The following is a 12,163-nucleotide window of genomic DNA, read 5'->3' as shown; positions in this document are numbered from 1 at the left end:
GCTGTCTAGGCTGGAAGACTGGGCAGAGGAGAAGGGGATTCTTGCTACCTCCCAATATGGCTTTAGAAAGGGTCGCGGGACCCTAGATCAATGCCTGAATTTAGAACTATTGATCGGCAAGTATACCAAGGCTAAGCCGGGTAATTTATATCTCTGCTTTGCCGATTTAAGCAGCGCATTTGATCTGGTTGATCACTCCCTACTATGGCAGGTCCTGTTAGAGCTTGGCGCACCAGAGGAAATTGTCTACTTTTTAGCTAGACTATATAACAAGATGCAAGCCTGTGTGCGATATGGGGCTAGCGGTGAGTGCACTCCAAATTTTGGTGTAAAGCGAGGGATAAGACAGGGGTGTGTCCTCGCCCCCTTGTTGTTCACTTTGTTTATTAATGGCATAGACTCCGTCTTGAAGACAGTTAAGGCCGATGCCCCTCAGGTAGCTGGGTCTAGCATGCCAGTTCTGCTCTATGCAGACGATGCCGTACTTCTATCACGGACCGCTATTGGCCTACAGCGCCTGATGGATCGGTTTTCTGATTTCATCAGGGAGAGGAAGTTGTTGATCAACATTAGGCGAGTGCACCTAACACTGGCGGCTATTCGGCAGTTGAGGGAACCAGAGGCGCTCTTATTGGCCCACATGGACAGGGCGTTTGACTCCCTGATTTGGGTGTATCTATTTCACTTATTGCGCAGACTCAATCTTTGACCGAGCTTTCTCTCCCATTTAATGCTCCTATACAAAGATCTAACGGCGTCGGTGCGGGTGGCTGGGGCGATCTTGTCCACCTTCTCTATCAGGCGGGGCACGCGGCAGGGCTGCCACCTGTCCCATATTTATTTGCGCTAGCTATTGAACCTTTAGCTGCATGGGTGCGCATCAACATGCAGATTCGTGGATTCGAGTGGTCGCTGGGTCTATCCGTTAGGATTGCATTATATGCGGATTGTCCTTTTCTTGCTGACAGCTGTGGACAGGATGGGCCCGCAGCTACTGCACATTATGCACATTTTTGGTGAGACGTCAGGACTCTACATGAATCCCCGCAAGTCCATGTTATGGACACTGGGGGATCAGACGGGAATGGGCGCGTGGACATCATCGGTTCAGTTGGAGGTGGGGGGCTGAAATACCTGGGTGTGTTTTTAACAGATGTACCTTCAGTCTCCTGGGAGCGTAACTTCGTCCCGGTGTGGGAACAGATCCGGGAAGATCTTAAAACCTGGTCCCGTATGCCCCTCTCACTATATGGGAGAGCGGCGATATTCAAGATGTTGACGCTTCCCCGGCTCCTCTATCAGCTACAAAATCACATATATCAAATCCCACCCCGATGATTCAGACAGGTGAATGCAGCGCTTGGGCAGTTTCTGTGGGAGGGGAGAAAGGTGCATGTAGCTCTGCGCACATACTTCTTGTGCACATACTGCGGGGGCTAGCGTCCTCCGATGTTCTCTTGTACTACCAAGCTTTGCATTTGCTGATTATTAACGAGTGGTGGTATGGTGAAAGGGGAGACTCCGCTTATGCAGTCGAGCGGCGACTCATGAGGCACCACTCACTACATGAAATTCTATATTCAGCGCATATGCGGGGTTCACTGCCACCGGTTACATAGGTGTCCGTCAATCAGTCAAAAAACAATTTTATTTGGTTTATCACAACCATAAAGCACACAATAAATAATTTATGACAATCAAAATTTAAAAGCGTAGGGTTTCCGATAAAAAATTGTTTGAAATATTTACAATTTTCATCAAATTTCCAGTCCTGTTCCAACCCCAATCATTTATTCTTTGTCCACTTTCAGTAGGAGGTTGTCCACCCGTGTCATGAATTTTACGCCACCGCAAATTAAGATGTTTGATGAGCCCCCATCCAGCTTGTTACAGCCTGCCTGCAGGTGTGGATATTTAATTCATTTAGAGTTGCTTTAAGCAACTTCCTTCTTTCTTCTTTTAAAGTGGCGCAAACACACATCAAGTGGCATATGGATTCTGTGTGATAGCCACATAGACAACAATTTTCAACTTGGTGTTTGCTTTTCCAGGTGAGGACCAAGTCCTTCGAGTTATGATCTCCTAATCAATACTGCATAAATCTCTTTTTTAATGTTAGTCGAAAGTGAGTCGCTAAGTAGGCTTGCGGTTTTAGTTTTGTATATGAGTTTATTACAGCCCAGGCGCGTCGGCGTTTGGTTAATCTTCTTTTATCTTCCATAAAGGATCATTTCTTAGCCGTGGCATTGCACACTCTGTTAAAAGCTGTTTTTTCCATCTTGCTACTCCAAGCTTCGTCGGTGTCTAAAACTTTCAGGGATGTACACAAGTACTTGCATGTGTTTGGTTTTTTCTGATCAAACTGAGACCTTATTTCGGTCCAGCATAAGTTGTTCAGAGATCCAGATTCTGATGCTCAGAATTTCCAGCACAATTTTGTAAAAGTTGCTTTCCTTTGATATTCCTGGTTCTGAAGACCAGATTCCAAGCATATCTGTGCTGGAGATGCTCTTTTGGAAAGGTTAAAAACTGCTTTATATACTTTTGTCTGCAGCTCATTTAAAATATCGATTTCTTGACCATGCCATATTTCAAGGCCATAGGACAGAGTTGGGAGCAGTTATGCTGCCATTATTTTCAAAAGGTGAACGCGGGAAGGACATCGCAATTTCTTATACAGCTGTTTGTAGGCGAAAATCAATGGTTGGGCTTTTGCTTTTAAATCTGTTTTGTAGTCCATAAAGGACATACTTCGGCCCAATTTAATGCCCAGGTATTTATATGAGCTGATTTCCTCAATTTGTGTGCCCTTTGCATCCCATTTATATTTTCCTGGCCTAGGGCCTGCTAGTCGCACCACCTTCGTTTTTTCTTATTTAATTCCAAGCATAAGTGATCAAAATAAATCGGTCAGGTTGTTAATGACTCTTTGCAACCCAATTGGGGTTTGGTTCACAACCACAATATCGTCCGCATATTGCAGGAACTGAATTGGCTCATTTGCCAGTTTAGGAGGATGACCATTTACTTTTAACAGGTAGTTGTTTAGGTCGGCTAAATATAGGTTGAATAGACATGGTGAAAGTACACATCCTTGTTTTAATCCGGTTGTTGGTTATGTTTATCTTAGAGGATATTCTGCTGCCTTCTCCGAGCTTCACCCTGGCCCAAGTTTCGCTGTTTAGGGATATTATAATATCGATCCGTTTTTTAGGGAATCCCCATGCTTTCAATTTCTGCCAAAGACGACCTCGCGGCACTCTATCAAAAGCTGATTTCAGGTCAATAAAACATGCAAATAGTCCTGCTTTTTTACTTGTAGCATGCTGCCAGGTTTGTGATGTGCCCATGCCCTGCCTGAAGCCTGTTTGGAATTTCGGGATTATTCTTTTTTCCTCCGTCCACTCCTGTAAATGCTGTAAAATACAAGAAGCGAAAAGTTTTGCCTCTACATCGATAAGGGCAATGAGCCTGTAGTTTCCAGGTTCGATTTGACTGCCATTTTTATAGATTGGGTGAAATAAGTTTCCTCTCCAGGAATGTGGCGTCTTATTCTCGCAATATAGATGTTTAAAGAGTGGAGTGAGGTAGTTAGCCCAAACATCAGGATCTTGCTTAAAAAGGGCATTTGGGAGGCCGTTTGGCTTGCGGCGCCTGCAGTTTAAATTTTTTTATCACTTTTTTAAAAAAATTGTATTTCCTTTTTGCACAATAAAATTCAACAATCTCCATTATCATTTGGCTTACCACATACATCATACATCACGGCATCCTTATGAGTTTCCATTATAATTTTACACAGGACGGTCTATCATTATGCGTTAGCCCCTTACCATCTCCCCAACACTCGTTACCATTTAACAATAACATCTTTTAATCCTATCCGTGACGGTGCCTTGTTAACGGGCTTTTGTCCGGGCTTGAGTCTATTTGAGGAGGCTCGCATAGATTCCCTCTGAATTCGTTCCATTTTCCCCAGATTCCGGACCATTTCTTAGGGCAGTCTCTGTAGGTGTATACCGCCCTTTCAGCCACCATTGCGATATCCATGTAATTTCTCCATTGCTGGTATGTGGGGAGCACTCTGGAACCCCATTTCCTTGTTATGTTTATCTTTGCTATTGTCATCTCCCCCTCCCCCGTGAGACCACATTCATTACTTGTTCCCAGTAGGATTGTATTTGTGGGCATTCCCATATTATGTGATAGAATGTTCCTGTGAGTCCACAGTTTTGCAGACATAGTAAGGCACGTGCCCCAGCTTATGTAGTGTAGTGCGTGAATAGTATATGCGGTGTAGCACCTTGAGCTGTATTAATTTGAGCTTAGATGGAATCACTCGTTCCCGGGGCGAAGCCAGCACGTCCTGCCAGTCTGAGTCCTCCATGTCCCCTAGTTCTGTCTGCCATCTTTTCCTGAGTGTCGTTGTGGGGTCTGGTTGGTTGTTTACTATCTTACGATACGTCTGGGAGATGGCCTTATTTTCCATATGGTCAGTGAGGAGTCTGTCCTCAAGAGGCAAGGCCTCTGCTAATTGTGTGTCTGGGGGATAACACTCTTGCACGCGTGTCTGATTTGTATATGGCTATAGAGTTCCGTCTCTGCCATTCCATACGTTTCGCGCAGTTTTGCAAAGGGCAGAACCTCCCCTTTTACCCATAGATCTCCTATTTTGGTAATACCAATGAGGTCCCATTTCTTGAACCCCTTTGTGTTGGCTAAAGTGCCTAAACGTCGGGTCTCCCAAAGGGGGGTGGCCTGTGTCAATACTCCCTCCCATCCCAACACTCTCTGCCATATTTTGATTGTGAGGTGTCGGCCCCGTGAGTGTGTTTCTTCTCTTATTAGTATAAAGGGCTTTCATCAGGTGATCAGTGGGCAAGACGTATCTATCCATTCTGAATGCCGGTTCCTCCTGTGGGGCATGTAACCATTGATTTATCACCACAAGCTACGTTAGGTAGTGCAATTCCCCCATCATACCAGCTACGGACCAGTTTATGTTGCGCTATACGTGCCGTTTTCCCATCCCACAATAAAGTGGAGACTTCAGCGTCGATTGCTTTAAAATATGAGGGGGGACTGGGAATGGGGTATTTTGGAGGGCATATAAAAACCTGGGCAGGTCTATCATTTTAAAGATTAGATTAGATTAGATTAGAATATTTATAAAGCCCATGGCTGCCTCGGCAATGAGGTGTCCCAGTGCTGAAAGCTAGACTCAGCAGAGAATAGAACAGAGGAAAGAATTCCTGGAACAGAGCAGAAACAGGATAGAATAATTTAGGCCTGGGAAAAAAGCCAGGTCTTCACAAGCCGTCTGAAAGCCTGATGGTCATGGTTGTTGCGGATGTAAAAGGGGAGATAATTCCAAAGAGTGGGGGCCAGGCGTCTAAAGGAGCGACCCCCAGATCTAGCTCTACGTATGCAAGGAATACAAGCAAGACTTGGTTCGCCGAAAGTAGGGCACGCGGGGAGTGTAGCAGATACACAGATCACCCAAGATGTCTGGGTCACTTCCGGTCAGTATCTTATGCGTAATGCAGAGCATTTTAAAGCAAAAACGCTGTTCAAGTGGCAGCCAGTGCAGGCGGCAGAGATTAGAGGCATCGCTGAATTTAGGAAGGGCAAAAATAGCGCGTGTTGCCGCATTCTTGACCCGCTGCAATCTACTTAGCACGGATTTATTGGAGCCGAGCAAAAGCACATTGCAGTAGTCCAGATGAGCCAGTATAGAAGCTTGGATAATCAGTTGGTGTGTTTGGGCGTCATAGAGGCCCAAAATCGGTCAAAGGCCGCGCAATAATCCAAAGCATTTCCCGGCCACTGATTTGGCATGTGTTTCAAAGTTTAGATTTTTATCAACTAGGAAGCCTAGGTTTTTCAGAAACAGGTTCGGGATCAGGAGGATCACCTAGTGCCCGGTGCCACAAATGTCCAAAGATAAGACTCTTTGCCAACCTGGAGAATCTCTGATTTGGTAGAGTTCAATTGCAGAAAGTTAGCTGTCATCCATTCTGCAATTGTCAAGATATCTTCTTTGAATTTTATTTTGTCTTGCTCGGGATCCTTGGACAGGGCAATCACCAGTTGGGTGTCATCAGCATATGACACTAGGGATATTCCTCGTGTTTTGGCCATCTGAGCCAAAGGGCTCATATATATATATATATATATATATATATATATATATATATATATATTGAAGAGCGTAGGGCTCAATGCAGAGCCCTGAGGAAAGAGTGCTACCCTCCCCAATAGCGACAATGGAAGTGACCTCCAGTGTTTAACATCATTACGAAACTTTACGAGTGGCCGCATTAGGTTTTCTTCTACAAAAGGTGTCCCCTGTGGTGTAGCGTAGATTTCCAAATACCTAAACCCCCTGGTCGCAATTTGTAGCTCACATCCCTGCGGGAGCTTGCGTGTGGGAACATGTAAAACATAAAGGAGTGATTTTGACCAGTTTATAGTGTACCCTGACACCCTCCTGTATGCAGTACAGATATCCAGTAAGCACACCAATGACCGTGCCGGGGACGTTTGATATATTAACACATCATCCGCATAAAGCGAAATTCGGTCTTCCCAGTCTGCCTCCCATCTCATCCCCCCGGATCATCACATCCTGTCTTATCCAGGCCGCGAGCGGTTCCAGTATCAGCACGAAAAGGAGTGGTGATAGCGGGCAGCCATGTCTTGTGCCCCTTCCCAGTGTAAACTCTCTTGAGATACGGCCATTTGCTACTACTTGTGCTAGGGGCGCCGGGTATAGTAATTTAATCCATGTGCAGTATTTCGGGCCAAACCCCATCTTTTGGAGTACTGCGAACAGAAACGGCCATTCCACGAGGTCAAATGCCATTGTGGCGTCTAACGAGAGGATAGCTGCATCTTGTTGGATCGTTGGTATCCGAGCCAATACTCCGTGCAGACGTCTTAAGTTGAGAGAGGTATTGTGCCCCGGCATAAACCCTGATTGGTCTGGGTGGATTAGTGTCTTAAGGTGAGGTTACAGGCGGAGCGCTAATGCTTTTGCTAGTATCTTGGCTTCTGCATTTATCAAGGATATTGGGCGGTAGGATGAGCTGTTTAGTGGTGGCTTACCTGCCATATATTGCTACAATGGTGGCTAGGCATTGATATTTTGGTAACGTCCCATTTTCAAGACTCTCGTTATACATATTAAGTAAGTAGGGCATGATCGATCCTGCTACCTTTTTATATAGTTCAACCGGCAGGCCATTAGACCCCATTGCCTTCCCTTTGTGAAGTGCCGATAGTGCCACCCCAATTCTTCGGTTGTAAATGCTTCTTCTAATTCCAGCATGTCTTCCTGTGCTAGTGTAGGCAGTTTGATGTGGCGGAGAAACTGTATGTTCTCATCTACGGTGGCTGTGGCTCGCGGCGTATATACCTTTTCATAATGTGTGGCTAGCCTTTCCGCTATGAGTTGTGGGTCTGTCGTGGGGATGTCGTCCTCTAGCGTCAGTTGGGCAATCCAATCCGCCCTCTCTTTCCTTTCCAGCCATGCCAGTCTTATCTCCTAGTTCGTAAAGCCTATGCTGGGTGGCAGTGTGTCTAGCTTTCGTGTCTTCCCATGCAATCGTTCTATATTCCTGACATGCTAATGTTATGGCTTGTGCTGTGGTGTCGTTAGTCTTTGTTCTCTTTTGTGGCTGATTATGGACATAGCTTGGCCCCGAATCACCGATTTGTATGCCTCCCATAAAGTGTTTGGTGATTCCACCGAGTGCTCGTTCTCTGTGAAGTATTGTCCAGTGGGGCGGGAAGATCCATTTTCTACCTGGAACTTGTGATGTACATGTGAATTGTATCGGGGAGTGGTCTGAGATGCCCCTTGGTAAGTGTGATGTATCAATGATTCTTTCCGGGGTTATTGCTAGGGACAAGATGTAATCAATCCGTGAGAGAATTGTGCACCCCGGAGTGAACAGTGTATTGTTGATAGGTGGGGTTTCTCACCCGCCATCTGTCGATCAGTCCCAGCGCATCTATGAATTCCTTCAGAGCCTGATTGGGTCTAGCAGGTTCTCTGGGCGGTCTGCGGTCTATGGCGGTGTTTATTACTGCATTAAAGTCCCCACCCACACTCAGTTCCCCTTCTGGAAGACCAAGCAGGAATTTCTCAAGATCATGGAATGCTGTATGATGGAGTGTGGGCGGGATGTAAACTGAAACCACATTATACATTTTCCCTTCCCATTGACATGACAATGCTGCGAAGCGTCCCTGGTCGTCCATCCATGTCCCTTTCAGTATCAGGGGCGAGCTTTTATGAACCAATATGCCCACTCCCTGGAACCGGAGGTGAATTCTGAATGAGCCACCATTTTGAACCCCCAGCAGTCTAGCGCCTTACAAGCTGTACTCACCAGATGTGACTCCTGAAGTAGAGCCACTGTCGGTTTTAAGTACTGGAGAAACAGTCCCCTCTTTATCTTATTCCCTAGCCCATTGACATTCCAGGATATGACAGATGGGAGGGGGAGTGGGGGCAGCGCCCATGGTGTCGGAGAGCCGGCGTTCGGGTCTTCACGTCGTGGTGTTGTAGGTGTCATGTGTATCTATTACAATTTTAATATGAACAGAATAGTAATATAGGCCGTGTGTCCAAGCATAATGTTGGATGTCCGTAAACCCTGCCCCCCATTCAGTGTTCTTTCTCAATCAAAGTTCTTCGTTACGGTCTAGCAGCGGGCAGTGTTCTACTTCTCGTTCCGACTCCTGATAACAGTCTCTCGTTAGCATTACGGATTCAATGTCTCAGTCCGTCAACTTCAGTCTTCGTGCTCTTCCCGTTGTAGATGTCCTGAGTCCCTATTTTGCGTCAGTGTGTCGTCTTTCTTGGCATCTATCTTCACTCCTCAGCTGGCGTTTTGTGAGTTCTCCCGAGTCTTGGATCCCTTGATTGGATGCCATCCCTCTAGCCAGTCCTGCGCCGCTGCAGGTGTCTCGAAGAACCATGTCTTCCCTTCAGATTCGACTCGTAGTTCCGCCGGAAAAAGCATTAAGTATTTTAGTTCTCTGGAACGCAGTTCCCTTTTGACTTCGGCGAAACTGCGCCCTTGTTGTGTAACCGCTGCTGTATAATCAGGGTAAAGAGTAATATCGGAGTTGTCGATTTTTATCGGCAGGGCTATGTGTGCTGCTTGTAAAATGGCGTTGCGGTCCCGAAAGGTGAAAATGCGCGCCAAGGGGGGCGTGGCCTGGACGGCGATGTGCTGAGACGCGTCTTGCGAGAGCTCCGGTGCCCCACCGCTTGTATAAGCCTTCTTTAGCGGAGTTGGGGCACCGAACTGTGACCCCGTGATCTGTGGGGGCTCCTGGAGAGTGGGGGCACCAGCGCTGTGAGGCGGATCGCCGCGGAGGACTGCTGTGTACGCCGGTGGCCTGAGAGTGTCCTGGTGAGCCTGGGCGGGTGGCCGCGCCCGCCATCTTGTGCAGCCTCCTGGAGCCGGATCCCCGCACCCTGGTCCCGTGTGTGGATCGCCGGAGGGCTGAAAGCTGGGCCCGGTCGGGGGGGCCTACGGGGGCAGGACCGTAGGCGAGCCGGCGGGACTGCGGGGGAGGCCCGGCGGGGCTGGAGGCCTGAGGGGCTCGGCGCAGTCCACAGGAGCAGCGGAGGTGACTGGGAGAGCGGCCTCTGCGCCGCGATCGACAAAGTGGTGAGGAGCCCGGCGGAACCCTGCTGCGTGAGCCGCGACCTCCCTGGGGGGCATAGTCCGTGGTCCCGCTCCGTTTCGCCGCGGGCCGCCGAGGAGTGCCGGCACCCCGGAGACTGTCTGTGCCCGCCATTTTGTGCCCTAGGCAGAGCCTGTGCCTGGCTCGGAGCTTCCTTTGGACCCCCCTCCCGGCGTGGTGACCGGAGCTGCTGGGGATCGAGTGGCTGCTCTGGTGCCCCTCCCCCCCCGTTTTCTGCAGTGCTGCTGGTGTGGGGAGACCTCCGAGGGACCTGGAGGTGGCCTGTGGGGGTGGCGCGGAGAGCGCGGCCGCCATTTTGCGACCTGCACCGGAGCGGTGGACCTGCAGTGGGGACTGGCCCCGGACCCTGGATTCAGTGGGGCCCCTGTGAGGTACGGAGCGGCACTGGAGGGTGGCAGAGACAGCCGGGGACCCTGCGGGCTCGCTTGGAGGCAGGAGGAGTGAGGTGACAGATTCCTGCACGGCCCCCCTGAGAGAGAAGGGAGATCTGGGTGAGAGCGGTAAGTGGGCCAGGAGTTGGCGCTCGGCCCTAAGGACTGCGGGCTGTGGCTCTGAAGACAGGCCCTGGGACAGAGCTGAGGGCGAGGGGCCCCGGGATGTTGTGGCCCCCTGGATATGCAGAACACTACTGCCTGAGCCTTTAGCGGTGGAGGGGAGCTCTCCGATTGTGACCGCGAACGTCAGCCTCTGCGGAGCTGGGGGGTGCAGTGTGTTGCCTGGTACCTAGACCCCTGGCTCACCTGGAGGGGCTGCTCTGTACACCCCTGGCTCTTTTATCCTCCCATATAGGTCTGGACGCTGCCCATGGCCGCTTGGCCTCTGCTGCTGGTTGTGCCTGTGCTTCCCTAGTGTGCCTGCCGCAGTTGATTGGGGTGCTTCGAGGGGGCCTATATCTTGCTGCCACTGGGGGCACTGCCGGAGGGGTGGGAGACACGGTCTGAGGCGAACTCCCCCCCTCTCTTTCTCCGCTTCAGCTGGACTCTAACGCACTGGACACGCCGCTAGGCCCTGTTTGCGGCCCTGACAATGACTCGCTCCAGAGGGGGTAAAGCGGATCCAGCAACGACCTCCAAGACCAACTCTGTGGTGGCCATGTGGGGCAAAGCAGGGGAGACGGCGCCAACTGAGAGCTCCTCCCAACCCGCTGAAAAGTCGCCACCGGTGACCCAGGCCTTTATGTCCTCCTTTATGGCTGAACTCAAGACCGAGATAGGCTCCCTGCGCTCGGAAGTGCCCTCCTGTGTTAAAGAGATGCGCAAGGAGGTTACTGAGCTGGGGGATAGGGTTGATGGCCTTGAGAAAATTGTTGATGAGCGCACGGGGGATCAGGAACAGCTCTGGCAGAGGGTAGCGGCACTGGAGGAACAAAACATTGAGCTTCAGGTCAAACAGGAGGATCTTGAAAATAGAAGTCGCCGGAACAACCTGCGTATTCGGGGCGTCCCACTTGAAGCAGAGGGGAAGGACATCATGACCTACGTGGCGCAGCTCCTCCACGAGGTCTGGGGAGACGAAGATGCCTCCCCCCTGACTCTGGATCGTGCGCATCGGGTTGCTGGCCCCGCGGGCCGTAGGGGCCTGATCCCGGACATCCTGACCAGAGTCCACTACTTCACTGAGAAGGAAGCCATCCTCAAGGCGGCGAGAGATAACCCGGACCTCACCTATGACGGCCACAAGATCCAAATCTTTCAGGACCTGGCCCCCAACACCCTGCGCAGGCGGAGGGCGTTCCGGCCTGTGACGGAGAAGCTGCGGCCCCTCAACGTCTCCTACCAGTGGGGGCATCCCTTCGCCCTCATCTTCCACTGGGAGGGCAAGCGTAGAGTCACTCGATCCTACAGGGAGGCGGCGCAGCTGCTCAAGATGTCGGAGTTGCCGGCGGGAAGCCCTCCCCGACCGTGGCCCCAAGAGAGGATTCCGGCTAGACCTGACTGGACTACAATTCGGCGCCGGCGTCGCTGCCCCCTAGTGGATGGGAGCTCCTCCTCGCAGGCTAAGCAAGACATCATAGCGCACATCCGCTCTCTTGAGGGTGATCGCGAGGGGGCGGGATCTCATCCGTCGACTCCGTGACTTAATGCCCCCGGAGGGGCGCTGCCCTCATGACTTGTTGCGGCTCCCGTCGCCTTTGCCTTCTGCCTCCGATGGTGGCCGGTGGTGTTCGCGTTCCATTCAGTGCGGACGCTGGCCACTGGATAAGCTGTCTACTCTTGTCCTATTTCGATGAGTGGCATGAGCCGCTGCTGCGAGACGTAGATCTGCCGCCCTTCCTGGGTATCAGCCTTGTCTTCCCTGGGGCTCGCTGACCCTTTCTAGACCTGCGGTCACGGTGCTCCGCATGGCGGCTGGAGACTCTTCGCCCTCGTCGATTGCTCGGGGCCTCCCAGGAACCGGGGCACGCTACCTTGGCCATTCTGCTTGACCCACCCTGGGT

Source organism: Lissotriton helveticus, chromosome 3_1, assembly GCF_964261635.1.
Source record: "Lissotriton helveticus chromosome 3_1, aLisHel1.1, whole genome shotgun sequence".
NCBI lineage: Eukaryota > Metazoa > Chordata > Amphibia > Caudata > Salamandridae > Lissotriton > Lissotriton helveticus.
The sequence above is the reverse complement of the archived record's forward strand: the minus strand, read 5'-3'. Positions refer to the sequence as shown.